General features: G+C 34.2%; 1 pseudogene; it reads left to right on the top strand.

Moving 5' to 3' along the window:
- Positions 1-1262: 1262 nt before the first annotated feature.
- LOC148946733 (E3 ubiquitin-protein ligase MIB2-like) overlaps positions 1263-16891 on the top strand; it is a 37227-nt pseudogene continuing 21598 nt past the window's right edge.

Genomic DNA, 16891 nt, shown 5'->3' with positions numbered 1-16891 from the left:
TGTGGTTCATTCATATTATCTTCATTATTTCAACTAGAATATAAATAAACAAGTTTCTTTTTTAAATTTTAAATTGAAAAGGTAGTGCTTTTCATTCAATATGTTAAAAGTTCTCCCCTACGGAGACTCGAACCCCCTTCTCCCGAGTAGTAAGTGAGCATGCTTACCATTAGATTATCGAAGATTGATAAAATAGAAGTTACATATAAGATATGATAATAATTTTTTATCCGGGTTGCAGCGGTAGCTAGCTAACATTCAAGGACGTATCCAAAGGGTTTAGTTGGTTTGAACCCCCCCCCCTCCCCCAAAATATTTTTCAGATTCATAATAACGAATATAAAATGAATAAATATATATATATAGAACCAGGAGCCGGGCGGCTTCGTCGCTGGCCCAACGGTAGACAGTTTGTTGTCTTTTCAAAGATTAATTAAAAAAAACTTTCCACAAAATAAGTTTTTCAAAGAAAAGTCACAAAGACTATAATATAAATGCTACTGCATGTTGTTTCCCTTATTTAGAACTGAGACAAATTATACCCAAGAGGCATTATTGGGCCTTGGATACATTTTATATCTAACTTTTTTATTTTATAAAAATATTCCAAAACACTAAATACTACAAGCGAGCTGAATTAATGGTGATAATTAGGGCCCGGATTTATGTTTGATAAAAATGATAAAATATATATACATATATGTAATTATTTATTGGACAATAGGTAAGTAAAAAGGCAGAATACGTCAACGCGATATGTAGGCGGGATTTCAAGTAGAAATATGGTATTTTCATTAGGTGATTTCGTAAGCATAACGCCTATTATTGCTATGAAATTAAAAAGTTTTTATTTCTATATGGCACTATTACGAATTATTTATCTAATTGGAAAGACTAAGAGAAACAAGATGCCGAATGACGTCATGACAAACGAGTCTATTCTGTCTGCAAACCAGGCATGTCTAATGACGTCATCTCATGCACATAAATGACGTCACTTAATGCATATAAGCAATGGTTTCAGGTAATTTGTACTATTAGTATTTTATATACCACAAAGCAAACAAGATATCATGTCAACTGAACTTAATAAAAAAACGACAAATTTTGGGAAGAAAAGATATATAAGGTTGCCTGTTGAAGAGAAGAGCACAGAAGTGAAGAAAAAGAATGTCTCTGATTCTACTAGACTTTCCAAATTGGAACCTGATATATATAGATACAAGCATGAGAGACAGAATACAATTCGTATGTCCAGCGTAATGACTGAGGATACTAGCAACAAGCTAGCAAATGGATTTGATGACAAACTTAAAATAGAAATACCCACAGATTGGGAAGTTACGTCAAGTCATCCTGTTCCAATTCAAAGTTTAGAGCTTGAGAGCAAAGTAATAGAAGAAAGTCCTGTGCGAAAGGCTCAGTCAACATCTCTTTCAAACTTAAAAGGTAGGAGACGTTTTATAAAGCAGAGTCGTTTCCAGTACTTTACACATTATTGTAGTCGGTAACTAAATTTTGATAGCATCAACAGAGACAGAAGAGACGGATAATCCCCTGACATTTCTAGTCTTTTTTTTTAAACTCCAAATACAGACAGCTATAAACCAGATATTGTCTAATCTTGCAGATCCAAATTCGTGGTATTTACTGAATAATGGACAAGAACCTCGTTTGGTCCTAGATGGTTGGTAAACAAGGACAATCTTTGGCAATCCTTCAACCGCAACACGTGTCCTAGCCATCGCATACTTTATCTCATTATAGCCCTAGTAAGTGGGACTGAATATAATAAAGATCGAACTTTTCCCTATCCTAACTTGCATACACAACTTCACTATAGTTAAAATTACAGTATTTATATTTTTACATTAAAAGACGAGCACTGAAATAACAAACCATTCCATATATTGGACTTAGTTAGCTACTTGATTGTTTGAGTTTCGTCTCTTACTATTTAAAAGAAGAAAAAGCCGTAGGCTTTTTCCTGTTTGTATTTATCTTCAGAGTCGCATATTTCGAACGCTGCAATAATATCGGCAATACTATTTTGTTGGGCGTTGTAACCAACTCGCCTGGGTGGAACTTCCCTCGGAAACGCTTTCTGGAGGAAAAGCTTTCTCGCATCTAACACATCAGTAGCCAAAAAATAATCCAAAGCATGATCTTTAATCGAATCGTGGGAAATCCCTTGTTCGGGATTTTTCTATATGAAATTCAACCCTGGATTATAAAAAAGTTTATCTTTCGCCCAAATTCCAGGATCAATCATTTTCACTTACAGTAATATAGTCCATAAATCGTAATCCCTTATTCCACTTATGAAACCAAATTGCTTTGATTAATCATGTCCGTAAATCATAAGCCATAAAAACTTATGTAAATATCCAGAAACTAGTTTAAAAGATTAAGCAAAGGTTTCATATATAGGTCAGGAACTATAATCCTTGGAAATATTGCGAAATCTAACTAACTTCGCTGGGATTATAATTCAATGAAAAAGCTTACTGGTTTGACAATGTTAATAAAATATCCAATTTATGAGAGGTCTGTTCATTTGTATTTTTTCAGTAAAGCGCAAATTATGTTCTGGCCTTGGGAAGCATAGGGGTTTTGAGCCCTAATCATATTAGTTTCTGTTTGTTTTGAGTTTGACTTGGTTATTTACTGTAATTTCTGTTCTTTTTGGGTTTCGTTTATTTATCGATGCTGATTTGGGTTAGTTTCACGCTTGGTAAATTATTGAATTTTATTTTTGCTCCTTTTTGGTTTAATGGAGTTTTTTACTTTTTTTTTGAAAGACTTATGTTGTGTAAAAATTTTTTAATTAATTTCTGTTCGTTTTATATTGACATAGTCTTTTCAGGGAAAAAGAAAATAATACTTTAAATCTTTCCGTTTTTTTTAAACTTTATAGTTTGGCCTGCTATTTGTATGCAGGAGAAAATTTTTCAGCGATTTTTAAATACATACACCCTTTTAAGAACCTGGACACAAGTAGTAGCGTTTAATTTAGTTTCATACCTCGTCTAGTTGACCTGAAATAGAAAACTTGATACCATTCGCAAAAAATCTGTTTACTTTCTTTGATAGCTTGGATACACGCTATTATGATTTGGTTGAATTTTAAGAGCAGAAGTAGCCCCGAAAGTTTGAACGTAATACCCTCAGTCGTTCTTGGGATACTGCTGAGACACCTTATTGGGAATTAGCATTAACACAGTGCATTTTGATTTAATCTTTTGGCAACATTTTGTTTTTAAACATATTTGGCAAATGGGTGGGTGGGGGTGGGAGGGGGATTAGTTTCCCTCCAATAACTTTTAACTATTAAAAGGGCCTTAATCCTTTCTATTTTCAACCGAATAAGCCCTTTTCAAAGTTCCAACGACAACTCCTTCGATACGAAGTGCCCAGGTCTAAACAAAATAAAAAAATAAAAATAACAATACATTGTACACACATCGATCTTTACTATAAAAATGTCAAGCCTTCCAATCACTTTTGACTATTAAAAGAGCACTACCCCTTTCAATTTTCAATCGAATGAGCACTTTTTGAGTTTCTACGACAACGCTTTCAATAAACACCTTATATGCAACCAGGGCATAAATTACAACCGAGGGGGTTGTCATCCTCAAAAACCTAATTTCCAGAACTTTAAACTACGTTAAACAAAATTGCTATCTCAAAGATTTGATTGGATGTGCTTGGGGAAATGGTAGGTGTGAGAGGGGCATTAGTTGCTCTCCAATCACTCAACTATTAAAAAGGGCCCTAGCCCTTTCAATTTCCAATCGAATGTCTATAAACCCAGTGTTACTGAATGAACCCTTTTGAAATTTCTACGACAACACTTTCAATAAAAACCTTATATAAAAGGTTTTTAACTTACAACCCTTGCCCTGAGGGTTGGGGGGGGGGGGGTTGTCATCCTCAAATACCTAATTTACAGAAATTTCAACAACGTTGAACAAAATTGCTATCTCAAAATTTTGATTGGATGTGTTTAGGGAATTGGTGGGCGTGAAAGGGGGATTAGTTGCCCCCCAATCACTTCCGACTATTAAAAAGGGCACTAGCCCTTTCAATTTCCAATCAAGTGAGCCCTTTTTGAAGTTTCTACGACAACGCTTTTTATAAAAACCTTATCTGCCCCAGGGTATAGCTTATAACCCTTGCCCTATGGGGTGTGAGGGGGTTGTCATCCTCTATGACGTAATTTCCGGACTTTCAACTACGTTGAACAAAATGTTTAATCCTTTCTATTTTCAACCGAATAAGCCCTTTTCAAAGTTCCAACGACAACTCCTTCGATACGAAGTGCCCAGGTCTTAACAAAATAAAAAAATAAAAATAACAATACATTGTACACACATCGATCTTTACTATAAAAATGTCAAGCCTTCCAATCACTTTTGACTATTAAAAGAGCACTACCCCTTTCAATTTTCAATCGAATGAGCACTTTTTGAGTTTCTACGACAACGCTTTCAATAAACACCTTATATGCAACCAGGGCATAAATTACAACCGAGGGGGTTGTCATCCTCAAAAACCTAATTTCCAGAACTTTAAACTACGTTAAACAAAATTGCTATCTCAAAGATTTGATTGGATGTGCTTGGGGAAATGGTAGGTGTGAGAGGGGCATTAGTTGCTCTCCAATCACTCAACTATTAAAAAGGGCCCTAGCCCTTTCAATTTCCAATCGAATGTCTATAAACCCAGTGTTACTGAATGAACCCTTTTGAAATTTCTACGACAACACTTTCAATAAAAACCTTATATAAAAGGTTTTTAACTTACAACCCTTGCCCTGAGGGTTGGGGGGGGGTTGTCATCCTTAAAAATCTAATTCGAGAACCTTCAACTATATGGAAGAAACTAGCTATTTCGAGATTTTGATTGGATGTGTTTAGGGAAATTGTGGGTGCGAGAGGGAGATTAGATGCCGCCCAATCAATTCCGTCTATTGAGAAAGGAACAAGTCGTTTCAATTTCCAATCGAATGAGCCTTCTTTGAAGTTTCTACGACAACGCTTTCTGTAAAAACCTTATATGCCCCAGGGCATAGCTTACAACCCTTGCCCTGTGGGGTGTGAGGGGGTTGTCATCCTCTATGACGTAATTTCCGGACTTTCAACTACGTTGAACAAAATGTTTATCTCAAAATTTTGATTGGATGTGCTTTGGGAAATAGTGGGTGTGAGAGGTTGGCTGCTTGCCATCCAATCACTTTCGGCTAGACTATTAAAATAACACTAACCGTTTCAACTTCCAATCGAAGGATTAAATTTCAAATTTTCAACTACAAAGCTTTCTATAAGAAAAACCTTATATGCCCCCAGGGCATAGCTTACAACCCTTGCCCTGAGGGCTGTGGGGAGAACGTCATCCTCAAAAACATAATTTCCGGACTTTTTTAACTATGTTGAACAAAATGGCAATCTCAAAATTTTGACTGGATGTGTTTGGGGGAATGGTGGGTATGAGAGGGGTGTTAGTTATCCTCTAATCACTTTCGAAAATTAAAAGGCGTAAAAGCCCTTCAAGTTTCGATTTCAATGAGCCTTTTTCGAAATTTCTTTAGTATCACTATCTATAAAAACCTTAAAAGCCCCCATGACATTACTTACAACCCTTTCCCCAAGGACCCTGAAGGGGTTATCATCCTCAAAGACCTAATTTCTAAAACTTTGAACTACGTTGAAAAAAAATGGCTATCTAAAAATTTTGATTGGATGCTTTTGGGAAAAGGTCGGCGTGAGAGGGGGGTTTGTTGTCCTCTAATCGACTATTAAACAGGGCACTAGGCCTTGAATTTCCAATCTAATGACCCCTCTTTCAAGTTTCTACGACAAAAATTGTGCGACAAAATTGAATTCTTTCAATCGTTTGGAGAATTATAATAAAGAACGAATATTTTACCGATTATCTACTAATAGCCATATAATACGTAATAAGTGATATGACGTAATATCTAAAACCTATTGTGTACTAATAACCATATATGACTTAATTAGCGACAAGACGTAAAAATTGAAAACATTAATTTTTATTTTATTTTCGTTTTTAGTTGAGAATCGCTAAAGTTATAAACTACAAAAATATTTATGGTGTCTGAACAATATTTTTAATCTTTTAATTTAGAATAGAAAAATGCCTGAAAATTTAAAAATTAGTTTAATTTTTTGTTAGGTTCTTGATACTTGATACGTGACATAAACAATCAACTAATGTTTATAAAAGGGTTTTAATCAAGCAAGCTACACGCAAGTTAAAAAAAACAGCACTACCAAAAAAAACAGAGCTAGCACCTTGAAAAGAGAAAAGCAAAGGTATTCAACCGACCAGGCGTATCGAGATGCAAAAATTAATAGTGACAAACAGCGTTATTATAATGATGTAGTTTATAGACATGCGAAAATTGAGACAGCCAAACAAAAGAGCAAGGAACGGTATGATAATCCGGGTTGCAGCGGTAGCTATCAATCCGGGTTGCAGCGGTAGCTAGCAATCCGGGTTGCAGCGGTAGCTAGCAACCTAGTAAGAGACGATCACGTCCAATGTTAAGAAATATAAAAACCCATAGTTCTTAAAAAAAGAGTCAGATCAAAACAAAAAGTACACCATTAGAACCGCCTTGTCCGAAACTTCTGCATAGTAAAATTTCTGTCCCTTGGCTTGAACAGCAAGGGAAATATATTGGCTTGAAAATCAAGAAATGTGGCAGCTACTACAACATTCTGCCTAAACGGGATATTTTTTTCTTTTTTTTTCTTTTTTTTTTCTTTTTTTGTATCCAGAGATAGTTTGGCACTGGAACATCGTAGAGGGTTGTTCAATAGCTCATTTTAAAGGAAATTAATTGGGTTAAAAATCTATAGTAACTAAAATAAATTATTTCTAAAAGAGAATAAATTTTTCCACCAAAAACTGCATTTTGATGTCTTTTCACACTGCAGTCTTTCAAACATAATCGTATACCAGCGGTAAGAATTGAACCCACGCCTCTGAAGAGACTGGTGGCTAACACCAGTGCCTTGGACCACTCGGCCAGGCTGCCTCTCATAAATCCGGGTTGCAGCGGTAGCTAGCAACCTAGTAAGAGACGATCACCTCCAATGTCAAGAAATATAAAACCCCCCAACTCCTAAAAAAAGAGTCAGATCAAAACAAAAAGTACACCATTAGAACCGCCTTGTCCGAATCCTCTATAAAGGAAACTTACCTCCCTTTGGCTTGAATAACAAAGAAAATATATTGGCTTGAAAATCAAGAAAATTGACTTTTACCACGTTATTCTCCACAAACGGGATATTTTTTCTTTCCGCTTTTTCTTTCTGCTCAGCTAGCTGGGCACTGGAAAATCATAGAGAGCTGTATAATAGCTCATTTTAAAGGAAATTGCAACATCTAGTCACTTTTGTATTTAAAAATAAAATACTTTTTAAAGTAGAATCAATTTTGTCAAAAAAATTGCATTTTTGATGTATTTTCATACTGCAGTCTTTTCAAAGATATTTGAATTTTGAAGCAATAAAACAGTCCATGTAATGAACTCTATAGTAATAATAGCTACTTGTCTCAATAGTAACCGAAACTCCTGGAACCAAAATTTTCTTTTTTGGCTTAATCGCTAAAATTATTATGTAAACTGCAAAAATATTTATGATGCCTAATCAGTAATAGTAATTTTTTAATTTAAACAACAAAAATACATGAAAATTCTAAAATTAGTTTTGCTTTTTGTCTCCTGGAAGAACTTTTTTTTTAATATCAGTTCAAATTTATTATTGTATAATGTAAAAAGTAATTTAAATATATAAATATTAATTTATAATAATTGCAATTATTTTAGTTTTCAGTCCAGAATCACTAAACTTATTATTTAAACTGCAAAAATATTTATGGTGTCTAACCAATAATACTAATCCGGGTTGCAGCGGTAGCTAGCAACCTAGTAAGAGACGATCACCTCCAATGTCAAGAAATATAAAACCCCCCAACTCCTAAAAAAAGAGTCAGATCAAAACAAAAAGTACACCATTAGAACCGCCTTGTCCGAATCCTCTATAAAGGAAACTTACCTCCCTTTGGCTTGAATAACAAAGAAAATATATTGGCTTGAAAATCAAGAAAATTGACTTTTACCACGTTATTCTCCACAAACGGGATATTTTTTTCTTTCCGCTTTTTCTTTCTGCTCAGCTAGCTGGGCACTGGAAAATCATAGAGAGCTGTATAATAGCTCATTTTAAAGGAAATTGCAACATCTAGTCACTTTTGTATTTAAAAATAAAATACTTTTTAAAGTAGAATCAATTTTGTCAAAAAAATTGCATTTTTGATGTATTTTCATACTGCAGTCTTTTCAAAGATATTTGAATTTTGAAGCAATAAAACAGTCCATGTAATGAACTCTATAGTAATAATAGCTACTTGTCTCAATAGTAACCGAAACTCCTGGAACCAAAATTTTCTTTTTTGGCTTAATCGCTAAAATTATTATGTAAACTGCAAAAATATTTATGATGCCTAATCAGTAATAGTAATTTTTTAATTTAAACAACAAAAATACATGAAAATTCTAAAATTAGTTTTGCTTTTTGTCTCCTGGAAGAAATTTTTTTTCATCTCAGTTCAAATTTATTATTGTATCCTGTAACCCGTAAAGTACATATCTCCATATTATTGTCTCATAATTGCAATTATTTTAGTTTTCAGTCCAGAATCACTAAACTTATTATTTAAACTGCAAAAATATTTATGGTGTCTAACCAATAATACTAATTTTGTAATTCAAACAAGATAAATACCTGAAAATTTTAAAATTAGTTTTGTTTTATGCTAGGTTTTAGATACTCGACACGGGATTTTGTGTGCTTAATAATTTTAAATCTTGAAAAAATATGGTCTCACGCGAGTGGAAAAAAAGAAAGAATAACCAAAAACAATATCAAAATAGAACAATCCAAATTTCTACTAATAGAAAACTTTACTACACAAAAAATAAAGCTAACATCCTGAAATATAAGAAAAGTTTATTTAAAAGAGATAAAAATGCCACCAAACGCAATAAAGCTCGAGCACGCGTAAGGATTGCTACTAAGATGTCTTGTGATCCAGGATTTAAGAAAATGAAATATGACAGAGCAAAACAGAGGTATCTTACGGATCAGGGGTATCGAGAAGGGAAAATTGAGACAGCGAAACAAAAGAGCAAGGAACGGTATGATAACGATATAGATTACCGAAACAAACATAAGAAAAAAGTTGCTACCAGAATAATGGGTAGATACTGGTTACAGTAAAGAACGATCTCTTGCCCATAGTAAATGATATATGGTGGTTCCAGGGATAGCTGCAAGCTATCCAGATTGCAGCGATAACCGGGTTGCAGCGGCAGCTGTAACCCGGAGTCTCTTTCCTAGTTTATGACTCAAACAAGTTTACATTAAAAGACGATCATTGGAATAAGAAACAATTGTATACATTGGAATTAGTTAGCTTCTTGATTGTTTAAGGTTCGTCTCTTACTATTTCACAGAAGAAAAAGCCGTAGGTTTTTTCCTGTTTGTAATCAGTTTATTATCTGGGTTGCAGCGGTAGCTAGCTTACAATAAAGAACGACCTCTTGCCTATACTAAATTTTATACGCCATCCGGGTTGCATATAGCTATGCAACCCATATGAATATAGCTCATCATATATAAGGACAAATATAGCTCATCATAATCCGGGCTGCAGCGGTAGCTAGCAACCTAGTAAGAGACGATCACGTCCAATGTTAAGAAATATAAAAACCCATAGTTCCTAACAGAGGAGTCAGATCAAAACAAAAAGTACACCATTAGAACCGCCTTGTCCGAAACCCCTGTATAGAAAAATTTCTGTCTCTTGGCTTGAACAGCAAGGGAAATATATTGGCTTGAAAATCAAGAAAAGTGGCAGCTACTACAATATTCTGCCTAAACGGGATATTTTTTTCTTTTTTTCTCTTTTCTTTCTTTTCCACAGATAGCTTGGCACTGGAACATCGTAGAGGTAGTACATTAAGGGACGATCATTGCAAAAACAAACCATTGCAGACTTTGGACTTAGTTAGCTACTTGATTGTTTGAGGTTCGTCTCTTACTATTTCAAAGAAGAAAAAGCCGTAGGATTTTTACTGTTTGTAATCATATAGCATAGAATCCGGGTTGCAGCGGTAGCTAGCATCCGGGTTATAATAAAGAACGACCTCTTGTCTATAATGAATCTTATAGGCCACTTAACTATAGTATAGGCTAGTACAGTTATATTTAAGGTCAATATATTAAAATTTTCAATTAAAAGATGATCAATGGAATAAAAACACATTACATATATTTGATTTAGTTAGCTACTTGATTGTTTGAGGCTAGTCTCTTACTATTTCAAAGAAGAAAAAGCCGTAGACTTTTTCCTGTTTGTAATAAATTATCCAGGTTGCAGCGGCAGCTAGCAACCTAGTAAGAGACGATCACGCCCCATAGTAAAAACTAAAGTAACCCATAACTCCTGAAAAAAGATTCAGATAAAAACAAGAAGTATACTATTGGAACCGCCCCGTCCAAAACTTCTATATAGTTACTACTTAAGAACGACACAGATGTAAATTCTCTCCTTCTTGATTAGAATAATGGTTAGATCGAAGCAAGCTATACGCAATTTGAAAAAACAGTACTACACAAACAACAGAGATAGTATCTTGAAAAGAGAAAAGCAAAGGTATTCAACCGACCAGGCGCATCGAGAAGTAAAAATTGAGAGAGCAAAACAAAGGTATTCAACCGACCAGGCGTATCGAGAAGTAATAATTGAGAGAGCAAAACAAAGGTATTCAACCGACCAGGCGTATCGAGAAGTAATAATTGAGAGAGCAAAACAAAACAGCAAGATGTGTTATCACAATGATGAAGATTATAGACATGCAAAAATTGAGACCATATCTTATATGTAACTTTTATTTTATAAGTCTTCGATAGTCTAATGGTAAGTATGCCCACTTGTTACCTGGGAGAAGGGGGTTCGATTCCCCGTCGGGGAGAACTTTTAATATGTTGAATTAAAAGCACTATCTTTTCAATTTAAAATTTAAAAAAGAATCTTGTTTATTTACATTCTAGCTAAAATAATGAAGATAATATGAATGAACCACAGTGTTCAGTTTCTTTGGACTTGAGTTCGTTTTTTAACTTTAAATACAAACAGGAAAAAGCATACGGCTTTTTCTTCTTTTAAATAGTAAGAGACGAAACTCAAACAATCAAGTAGCTAACTAAGTCCAATGTATGGAATAGCTTGTTATTTCAGTGATCGTCTTTTAATGTAATTATCATACCGTTCCTTGCTCTTTTGTTTGGCTGTCTCAATTTTCGCATGTCTATAAACTACATCATTATAATAACGCTGTTTGTCACTATCAATTTTCGCATCTCGATACGCCTGGTCGGTTGAATACCTTTGCTTTTCTCTTTTCAAGATGCTATCTCTGTTTTATTGGTAGTACTGTTTTTTTAATTTGCGTGTAGCTTGCTTGATTGAAACCATTATGTAACCATTAGTTGAATGTTTATCTCACGTATCAAGTATCAAGAACCTAACAAAAAATTAAACTAATTTTTAAATTTTCAGGTATTTTTCTAGTCTAAATTAAAAGATTAAAACTATTGTTCAGACACCATAAATATTTTTGCAGTTTATAACTTTAGCGGTTCTGAACTAAAAACGAAAATAAAATAAAAATTAATTTTTTCAATTTTTACGTCATGTCACTCATTAAGTCATATATGGTTATTAGTACACAATAGGTTTTAGATATTACGTCATGTCACTTATTACGTATTATATGGTTATTAGTAGATAATCGGTAAAATATTCGTTCTTTATTATAATTCGATGATCGAGCCTTAATGTAATTTATTGACGTCATGGCGCAATGATATTATTTCATGACGTCTTCAGAAACGTCAATATATTTTCGTGTTTTTCTATTCACGTCATAGCTCTAATATAAAACTATGATGACATTCATTATTTATCTAGTAGGGTTTCAGACAAGGTAGTTCTAATGATATACTTTTGTTTTGATCTGACTCTATTTTTAGGAGTTTTGGGTTTTTATATTTCTTAGCATGGGACTAATCGTCTCTTACTAGGTTGCTAGCTACTGCTGCAACCCAAATTATAAGAGGCAGCCTGGCCGAGGGGTCCAAGGCACTGGTGTTAGCCACCAGTCTCTTCGGAGGCGTGGGTTCAAATCTTACCGCTGGTATGCGATTATGTTTGAAAGACTGCAGTGTGAAAAGACATCGAAAATGCAGTTTTTGGTGGAAAAATTTATTCTCTTTTAGAAAAAATTTATTTTAGTTACTATAGATTTTTAACCCAATTAATTTCCTTTAAAATGAGCTATTAAACAACCCTCTACGATGTTCCAGTGCCAAGCTATCTCTGGATACAAAAGAAAAGAGAAAAAAAGAAAAATATATCCCGTTTAGGCAGAATGTTGTAGTAGCTGCCACTTTTCTTGATTTTCAAGCCAATATATTTTCCTTGCTGTTCAAGCCAAGGGACAGAAAGTTTCCTATACAGGGGTTTCGGACAAGGCGGTTCTAATGGTGTACTTTTTGTTTTGATCTGACTCTTTTTTTGGAACTATGGGTTTTTATATTTCTTAACATTGGACGTGATCGTCTCTTACTAGGTTGCTAGCTACCGCTGCAACCCGGAAATTCGATGATAGAGCCTTTATGTAACCCGGATTAAAAAATTATTATCATATCTTATATGTAACTTTTATTTTATAAGCCTTCGATAGTCTAATGGTAAGTATGCCCACTTGTTACCTGGGAGAAGGGGGTTCGATTCCCCGTCGGGGAGAACTTTTAATATTTTGAATTAAAAGCACTATCTTTTCAATTTAAAATTTAAAAAAGAAACTTGTTTATTTACATTCTAGCTAAAATAATGAAGATAATATGAATGAACCACAGTGTTCAGTTTCTTTGGACTTGAGTTCGTTTTTTAACTATAAATACAAACAGGAAAAGGCCTACGGCTTTTTCTTCTTTTAAATAGTAAGAGACGAAACTCAAACAATCAAGTAGCTAACTAAGTCCAATGTATGGAATAGTTTGTTATTTCAGTGATCGTCTTTTAATGTAATCAAGCCAAGGGACAGAAAGTTTCCTATACAGGGGTTTCGGACAAGGCGGTTCTAATGGTGCACTTTTTGTTTTGATCTGACTCCTCTGTTAGGAACTATAGGTTTTTATATATCTTAACATTGGACGTGATCGTCTCTTACTAGGTTGCTAGCTACCGCTGCATTTAGTATAGCCAAGAGGTCGTTCTTTATTATAGGAAAAAAACACATTGTGCCCACATCGTTCTTTACTCAGGCAGTGCTAGCGCGCTGCCTATGATAATCAACTGATTACACACAGGAAAAAGCCTACGGCTTTTTCTTCTTTTAAATAGTAAGAGACGAGTCTCAAATAATCAAGTAGTCAGCTAATTCCAAAGGTATGCAATTTTTGTAATTCCAATGATCGTTTTTTATTGTAACTAGGTTTCAGCCATCTCTACAGCCATGATACTATTGGAAATTACATAATCCCTATTTATGTTTAAGTTAACATGGGCAAGGTCTCGTTCTTTATTGTATATGGACTAAGGTTCGTTCTTTCATGTAAAACTAGCAAAACATTTTTTAAATTTCACTTAACAGGCTCGGGTTCGATTCCCGGGGTGGGAAAATTTTTAACTCTATAATCTTCGAACATTTGAACCTTTTATAATTTATAATGATGCATAATATAAATACTGTAATCTTAACTATAGTGAAGTTGCGTATGCAAGTTAGTATAGGGAAGAGTTCGATCTTTATTATAAATTTATGAGAGGCAGCCTGGCCGAGTGGTCCAAGGCACTGGTGTTAGCCACCAGTCTCTTCAGAGGCGTGGGTTCAATTCTTACCGCTGGTATACGATTATGTTTGAAAGACTGCAGTGTGAAAAGACATCAAAATGCAGTTTTTGGTGGAAAAATTTATTCTCTTTTAGAAATAATTTATTTTAGTTACTATAGATTTTTAACCCAATTAATTTCCTTTAAAATGAGCTATTGAACAACCCTCTACGATGTTCCAGTGCCAAACTATCTCTGGATACAAAAAAAGAAAAAAAAAAGAAAAAAAAGAAAAAAATATCCCGTTTAGGCAGAATGTTGTAGTAGCTGCCACTTTTCTTGATTTTCAAGCCAATATATTTCCCTTGCTGTTCAAGCCAAGGGACAGAAATTTTACTATGCAGAAGTTTCGGACAAGGCGGTTCTAATGGTGTACTTTTTGTTTTGATCTGACTCTTTTTTTAAGAACTATGGGTTTTTATATTTCTTAACATTGGACGTGATCGTCTCTTACTAGGTTGCTAGCTACCGCTGCAACCCGGACTAATTCTTCTCCGAAATAGTAAGAGACGAACCTCAAAAAATCAAGTAGCTAACTAAGTCAAATGTATGCAATGGTTTATTATTCTAATGATCGTCTTTTAATGTAAAATAGATTATTTCACTTAGCATGGTCATGTCGTTCTTTACTGTAATACTAATGGTGTACTTTTTGTTTGGAGCTGACTCTTTTTTTAGGAGTTAGGGATTTTTATATTTCTTAACATTGGACGTGATCGTCTCTTACTAGGTTGCTAGCTACCGTTGCAACCCGGATATTTTTAACCCCATTAATTTGTTTTTAAATGAGCCATTGAACAACTCCCTACGATGTTCCAGTGTGTAGCTATCTGTGGAATTACTAACCTATACTATAATTAAGTGGTGCATAAAAATTAGTATAGGCAAGAGGTCGTTCTTTATTATACCAGTCTCTTCAGAGGCGTGGGTTCAATTCTTACCGCTGGTATACGATTATGTTTGAAAGACTGCAGTGTGAAAAGACATCAAAATGCAGTTTTTGGTGGAAAAATTTATTCTCTTTTAGAAATAATTTATTTTAGTTACTATAGATTTTTAACCCAATTAATTTCCTTTAAGATGAGCTATTGAACAACCCTCTACGATGTTCCAGTGCCAAGCTATCTCTGGATACAAAAAAAAAAAAAAAAGAAAAAAAAAAAGAAAAAAATAACCCGTTTTGGCAGAATGTTGTAGTAGCTGCTACTTTTCTTGATTTTCAAGCCAATATATTTCCCTTGCTGTTCAAGCCAAGGGACAGAAATTTTACTATGCAGGGGTTTCGGACAAAGCGGTTCTAATGGTGTACTTTTTGTTTTGATCTGACTCTTTTTTTAAGAACTATGGGTTTTTATATTTCTTAACATTGGACGTGATCGTCTCTTACTAGGTTGCTAGCTACCGCTGCAACCCGGAGGTTGCTAGCTACCGCTGCAACCCGGATACCCCTAGAGCCACCATATATCAGTTACTATGGGCGAGAGATCGTTCTTTACTGTATTTTGATCTGACTCTATTTTTAGGAGTTTTGGGTTTTTATATTTCTTAGCATTGGACTGATCGTCTATTACTAGGTTGCTAGCTACTGCTGCAACCCAAATTCACATATATATTTATTTATGAGAGGCAGCCTGGCCGAGTGGTCCAAGGCACTGGTGTTAGCCACCAGTCTCTTCAGAGGCGTGGGTTCAATTCTTACCGCTGGTATACGATTATGTTTGAAAGACTGCAGTGTGAAAAGACATCAAAATGCAGTTTTTGGTGGAAAAATTTATTCTCTTTTAGAAATAATTTATTTTAGTTACTATAGATTTTTAACCCAATTAATTTCCTTTAAAATGAGCTATTGAACAACCCTCTACGATGTTCCAGTGCCCAGCTATCTCTGGATACAAAAAAGAAAAAAAAAGAAAAAAAGAAAAAAATATCCCGTTTAGGCAGAATGTTGTAGTAGCTGCCACTTTTCTTGATTTTCAAGCCAATATATTTCCCTTGCTGTTCAAGCCAAGGGACAGAAATTTTACTATGCAGGGCTTTCGGACAAGGTGGTTCTAATGGTGTACTTTTTGTTTTGATCTGACTCTTTTTTTAAGAACTATGGGCTTTTATATTTCTTAACATTGGACGTGATCGTCTCTTATTAAGTGGCAATAGCATTTAGTATAGGCAAGAGGTCGTTCTTTATTGTAAAAAACTCGTTACGACGAGCTATTTGATAAATGACACCATTTATGATTGATCATTTATGTAATGATTATAATAACTTTATATTCGTTCTTTATTATAATACTATGGGTTACAGTTCGTTCCTTATTATAATGACTCTTTTTTTAAGAACTATGGGTTTTTATATTTCTTAACATTGGACGTGATCGTCTCTTATTAAGTGGCAATGGCATTTAGTATAGGCAAGAGGTCGTTCTTTATTGTAAAAAAGCCTACGGCTTTTTCTTCTTTTAAATAGTAAGAGACGAAACTCAAACAATCAAGTAGCTAACTAAGTCCAATGTATTGAATGGTTTGTTATTTCAGTGATTTACTAACTTATACTATAGTTAAGTGGCCTATATAATTTAGTATAGGCAAGAGGTCGTTCTTTATTATATAATTAGCTAATTTGACAAGACATAGGTAACTAAGGGCAAGAGTTCGTTCTTTACTATAAAACAGGCTCGGGTTCGATTCCCGGTGTGGGAAAATTTTTAACTCTATAATCTTTGAATATTTGAACCTTTTATAATTTATAATGATGTATAATATAAATACTGTAATCTTAACTATATTTACAGTTTTGGCGTTTCTTATATAGTAATTATGACGTCACTGCATCAAAAATACAGTTTTTATTGGAAAAATTTATTCTCTGTTAGAAATAATTTATTTTAGTTACTAT

Source organism: Artemia sp. Qi Xiang Cuo, chromosome 11 (genome assembly GCF_049724085.1).
Source record: "Artemia sp. Qi Xiang Cuo chromosome 11, ASM4972408v1, whole genome shotgun sequence".
Taxonomy (NCBI): Eukaryota; Metazoa; Arthropoda; class Branchiopoda; order Anostraca; family Artemiidae; genus Artemia; species Artemia sp. Qi Xiang Cuo.
The sequence above is the reverse complement of the archived record's forward strand: the minus strand, read 5'-3'. Positions and strand labels throughout refer to the sequence as shown.